Genomic DNA, 5733 nt, shown 5'->3' on the forward strand with positions numbered 1-5733 from the left:
TCCTTCCTTCCTTCCTTTCTTTCTTTCTTTCTTTCTTTCTTTCTTTCTTTCTTTCTTTCTTTCTTTCTTTCTTTCTTTCTTTCTTTCTTTCTTTCTCACATGTTTAGAACACAGTAGGGGCTCAATAAAAGCTTGTTGGATTGGAGGCTTAGTGTGTATCCAGTCCCAGGGAACAATAACCCCTCACTCATCCTGGAACCTGCCTATAGTCAAGAGACTTCTCACTAAGTGCCCTCCGATGCATTTCACTAAATAGAATAAGTGCGAGAGGGAAGTCAGCGGCCAAGACAGCCCCTGCCCTCCCCGAGAAGTTTACATTCTGAAAGTGAAATGCAACATTGTCCTAAGTGGAGATTGCTGGAGTTTGCTCTCCTTTTTTCCTTCCTCCCACATGCAAATACAGAAGGATTTTCCGGTGTGTGGTGGGTGAGGTTTAGGTTAGAAGGACCCGGAAGCGGGCCTCCCTAATAGTAATCAAACAAACAACAAACAAAAAGCTGATGATTTGAAGTCTCCCTTAAAGAAGAAGAATCAAGATAAATTCGGAGAACCACAAGAAGGGGAGGCCCTGTGGTTTAAGTAGATCAAAAGCTGGCCTTGGAACTTAGACTTGCATTCAAGTCTCCTTAAGACACAAACTAACTGCCTGCTCATGGGCTAAGTTACTTCATTTCTCTGGGAGTTTCAGACATCTTTCTAAAGTGGGGGGTAGGGGGGCTCTTACCATGGGGCTAGGCAATGAGTTTTAAATAGTTCAATAACTGTTTCATTATAAGTAGTCGTCTTTGTAATTCTGTGTGTCTTGTCTTATGAATCAAAAACCTTATTCCACAGATTTCCAAGACCCAAAAAAGGCTAAAACCCCCTATTCTAAGACTATTATAAACTGCTGACCTGCATTGCCGGAGGGATTTTCTTCATCTTAAATCTAAGAAGAGCAAGGTCCAGCCCCTGTTCCCTATCCCAAAAAACTAGCAGGAGGTAGCCTAATGTGGAGTTAGTAGAAGAAGCTTAAGAAGGTGATGGGAACTACTGTCTAGGTAGGTAGAAGAGGGGCCAGAAGCTCACAAAGCCTGGAGAAGAAAGGACCTCTGGGAATTCTCATGGAATGAGGAGTGGAAGAAGAAGAAGTCAGTAGGAGATTTCAAATTGGAGGATGAAGCGATCCAAGGGGCTGAGGAGAAGAATGCTTTAGGTGGTGGTTTTCTTCCCACAGGGGGGAAAATCTGGAGCCAGACTCGGTTAAAAGGATTGAGCCCAACCGGGGAAAGGAGGAGGGACTTAATTAGTTGGAGGGAGACAGTGAAAAGGGAAGGTGTTTCAGAGAAAAGAATGACAACAGAGCTTGGGAAGCCATTGGAAGTGAAAAGAAGAAAGTCAAAATGTTTATTAGGGTCTCTTTCAGTGCTCAAGCAGCAGAATGAGGAGGAGAATTTAAGAAGAAGAATTCTAAGGCACATACAAGTTTTATTTTTAGTTTCTCTAGAAATACTATTTCTAAAACCCTTTCTAACCTTTTCCCTTTAGGAAAGAGGGCATTACAAAATCTAATAACCTTTCTTGGGAAATGGATTAAAGGTGACCAAATTAAGCAATCAAATTTAACTCATCTGGATAAGATGAAAGCTTTTCCCAACCTTGAAGCTATTGGCTCTAGGACCCATCCAAGGGGGAAATCCTCCTTTATTAAAAGGGAGGCACCCTCTCCTATTTAATTTAGATTCTCTGGGAAGAGCTCCACTGATTCCTTGAAAATAGTAGTCCAGAAGGATTGGGATAGCCAATTTACTCTTGTTCAAGTACATTCCTTATCTCCCAACCACTCTCTAAAGTAGCTAATATTAAATTTTTTACCCTCATTTGTTAGGTGAGGAAACAGAGCCCAAGGGACAAGGTTAGACAACTGGTAAGTTGTGAGGAAATGATATTAAGAGTCTTGAGATGTTAGAATAATAATATTACTATCAGAAGTTGGACCTGGATTCCATTGCTCTTTTCACTATACCATAAAGATGACTTTCCCCCTCACACTCTCTCTGTTTCCAGTTTCTTCTCTCACCAAATCCATCCTATAAATTCAAACTCTCTACACACAGACTTGTTCACATCACCCTCCTACTCAAATCAATGGCTCTCCATTGCCTCCAAGACAAAAGAAAAACTCCTCAGACAGGTATTTAAAGCCCTCCAAGATCTGGCTCCCACCTACCTTTCCAGGCTTATTTATAGAAGCCGGCCTCATTGGCTTTCTGTTCCAAACGAGGTTGGTAGCAATTTCCTGTAGGCAATATATTATTCCATATCTCTCTCCTCTTCCCCAAACTGGTTTCCTTTTGTTTCCCCTCTGACTCATAGCCTCCCTTGCTTCCTTCAGCTCGGGTGCCTTCACTGATTGCCCGAGTCATGACATTCTCTCCTTGAGATTTTTTTTATAACTTTGAAGAGCATTTGGATTTATTTACTCTTGTGCACTTTCTGTCCCTACAGTAGAAGGGAAGCTTCCAGAGGGCAAGCATCGTTTCATCTTTGCCTTTACCTATCCAAGGCCTACCACGGTACTTGGTCCATAGCAGGTACTAAACAAATTGTTCACCTGAATTTGATTAGAGAGGTGACACTCTATGACCAGAATCAAGAGTTTTCCAACCAGTTTTAGTGAGATACCAAAGACAAAATGCTATAGGGGGCAGCTAGGTGGCTCAGTAGATAAAAAGCTAGGCCCGGAGATGGGAGGTCCTGGGTTCAAATTTAACCTCTGACACTTTCTAGCTGTGTGACCCCCACTGCCTGGCCCTTATGGCTTTTCTGCCTTAGAACTAATACATGGTGGGCAGCTGGGTAGCTCAGTGGATGGAGAGTCAGGCCAAGAAACGGGAAGTTCTAGATTCAAATCCAGCCTCAGACACTTCCCAGCTGGGTGACCCTGGGCAAGTCACTTGACCCCCATTGCCCACCCTTACCACTCTTCCACCTAGGAGTCAATACACAGAAGTTATGGGTTTAAAAATGTTAAAAAAAAAAAGAACCAATACATGGTATTGATTCTAAGACAGAAGGTAAGGGTTAAAAAAAGAAGAAAAGATGTTATAGTCATGTATGATTAGAGCTAGAATAAACTTAGAGATGACCCAAGGCAAGAGTTCTTAATCTTTTTTGTTTCACAGGCTCCTCGGGCAGTCTGGTGAACCCTATGGACTCTTCAGAAAGAAAAAAAATATATTAAACCCTGGCTCTCTAACCACTATGCCCCCTGGCTGCCTCTGGAGAATGTTTTGAAATGTATAAAAGATACACAATTACAAAGGAAACCAAATATATTGAAATAAAATATATGTGTTTATGTACAGATACATACATATACATGTATTGAAAGTTCGTGGCCCTCAGGTTAACAACTTCCTTTCTAAGGGCCTGAGAGATCATTTTGCAGAGGGGATAAACTGAGGTTCAGAAAGGGAAAAATGTCTCCTCCAAGATCATACCAGTAACATGGGAGCTTGGAATTCCCACAATCTATTTTGTGCCTCCTTTCAGATAACTGGAAAATTTTGATTACAAGGAGGGAGAAGGCCAGTGAAGAGATAGGTATGGGAGATGGTTACCTAGGTGGAAGGTCTCTCAAAGAGGAGATGATCAAAGGGAAGACCAGAGAGAGAACAAAGACAAAGCCTGCCCCGACTGTTCATGGAGAACAAACAATCATGAGGAATGCACTATATATATATATGTATACACATGGATATGTGTGTGTGTGTGTACAGATGCATGAATTCATTGCTAACCTGGACGTTTCCTCCTTAAGGCTCTTTGCCATTTTAAGTTCCATTATTCTATGGAAAGAGGATGTTCAGGGAAGGACAATGGCTCAAAAATCAAGGTCAGAACTCAATTCAATTTTATTCCGCACAAAGCATTAACTAAATACCTACATAAAATACATGAGACAAATGCAGCACAAAGCATGAAGTAATAACACCTGTAGGACCATGATCCAAAGGGTTGGTCTGAGCTACAATCAGATGACGGGATCACAGATCAGGGTTAGGAGAGGTTTCCCTGGGGGAAAAATAAACCATCTAGTCCAACCCTCTTCCTCTTACAGATGAGGCAACTCAAGATCAGAGTGATTAAGTGATTCACCCACAGTCACCCAGTTAGTGCAGTGTCAAAGGTATGATTCAGATCTGCTTCTTTCCAATTCCCAGGCAACCCCTTGCAAACTTAAAAAGATATGGACTAGGCAGCACAGGAGATAAAGCTCCAGGCCAAGAGTCAGTTCGAATGCAGCTTTAGACATTTCCTAGCTGTAAGACCTTGGGCAAGTCACTTAACTCCTATTTGTCTAATCCTTACCCTTCTATTTTAAGAGTTATTACTAAGCCTGAAAGTAAAGATTAAAAAAAGAGATATGGACTGAATTTATAATTTCCTTAGTATGGAACCGATCAGGTAAGGACACTCCCTCTACCAATACAGGTTTACCCTTTCTTTGAACATTTATAATCTTAGAAAGATGTTTATAGAGTATGGAGAGGGTGAGTGTCTCTCTTTCTAGCACCGAGGGAGGGCTTTTTCTCTCACCACTGGGCTGTGCTTCCTCCTGTAATTTTGAAAACTCTAAAAAGTGCCATGAATGTTTTTATGTTTTGCCTTAAAGTCACTCCTCTGGTTGGTGGTGGGGGGCAGAGAGAAGAGGCTAAGATTAGAGAAAGCAGATCTGGAAGGGCCCACAGAGATTACACAGCTTGAACTCCTTTATTTCACAATGGGAAACTTAAACCAGGGAAGAAATGACTACTCCAAGGTCATGAAAAAACAGTAGGATTCCAGCCCAGCACCTTGGACTTCAATTTGAATATCCTTTACTACTCCTGTCTGCCTAACACCAAGTGAAATTTAAGTGGTGAGAAGCCCTACCAATAGTGTTTTCTTTGAGCTCTAGGCAGCCTCAGTTTCCCTGACCTTTGGTTTATTTAAAAAATAATAATAATAATTTAGGTGGGGCAGCTAGATAGCCCAGTAGATAGAGAGCCAGGTCTGGAGTTAGGAGGATCTTGGTTCAAATCTAGCCTCAGATACTTCCTACTTATGTGACTGTGGGCAAATCACTTAACTCTGCCTGTCCCTTGACCTTCTTTCCTAGAGTTGTTACTAAGCCATAAAGTAAGGACTTCAAATAAACAAGTAAATAAACTTATAATTTCTAAAGAGAAATTTTTGCACCCCCACTGAGAAAACAAAAACCAAACCTTTGTAACTGTTGACTGGGAAAATACACAGAACTATAAAATAGTCAGAAAAAACACTAATTAAGGGAAGAGGTACAGGGCTGAGTTAGGCCTCGACACAGAGCTGCTTGCCTCACACCTACGCAGAGTCCAAGGATTGAACTGTGGATGCACTGGGCCCTGACCCCTGGGAGTATCACCACAGTAGATGAAGATTCCGACGAGCCATTGAAGTTGGGAAGCTTAAATACCTTTCTAGAGGAATGTGAGGACTGAGGACAAGAGGGACACAAAAAGGGAAAGACCCAGCCAAGGGCTGGGCCATCTTGGTAAAGGACTTTGGCCTAAGGGGAGAAACCATTGGGACAAGGGAGATACTTAACATCTGTTGGGTTTAGCCATCCATCCCTGCCAAAATTCCTTTAAGGTCCATTGTTAGTCTGAGACAAGTGAAGTTGGACTTTCCCTCTGGGAAGAACCATCACTCCACGAGGTCAAGTAAACT

Source organism: Gracilinanus agilis, chromosome 6 (genome assembly GCF_016433145.1).
Source record: "Gracilinanus agilis isolate LMUSP501 chromosome 6, AgileGrace, whole genome shotgun sequence".
NCBI lineage: Eukaryota > Metazoa > Chordata > Mammalia > Didelphimorphia > Didelphidae > Gracilinanus > Gracilinanus agilis.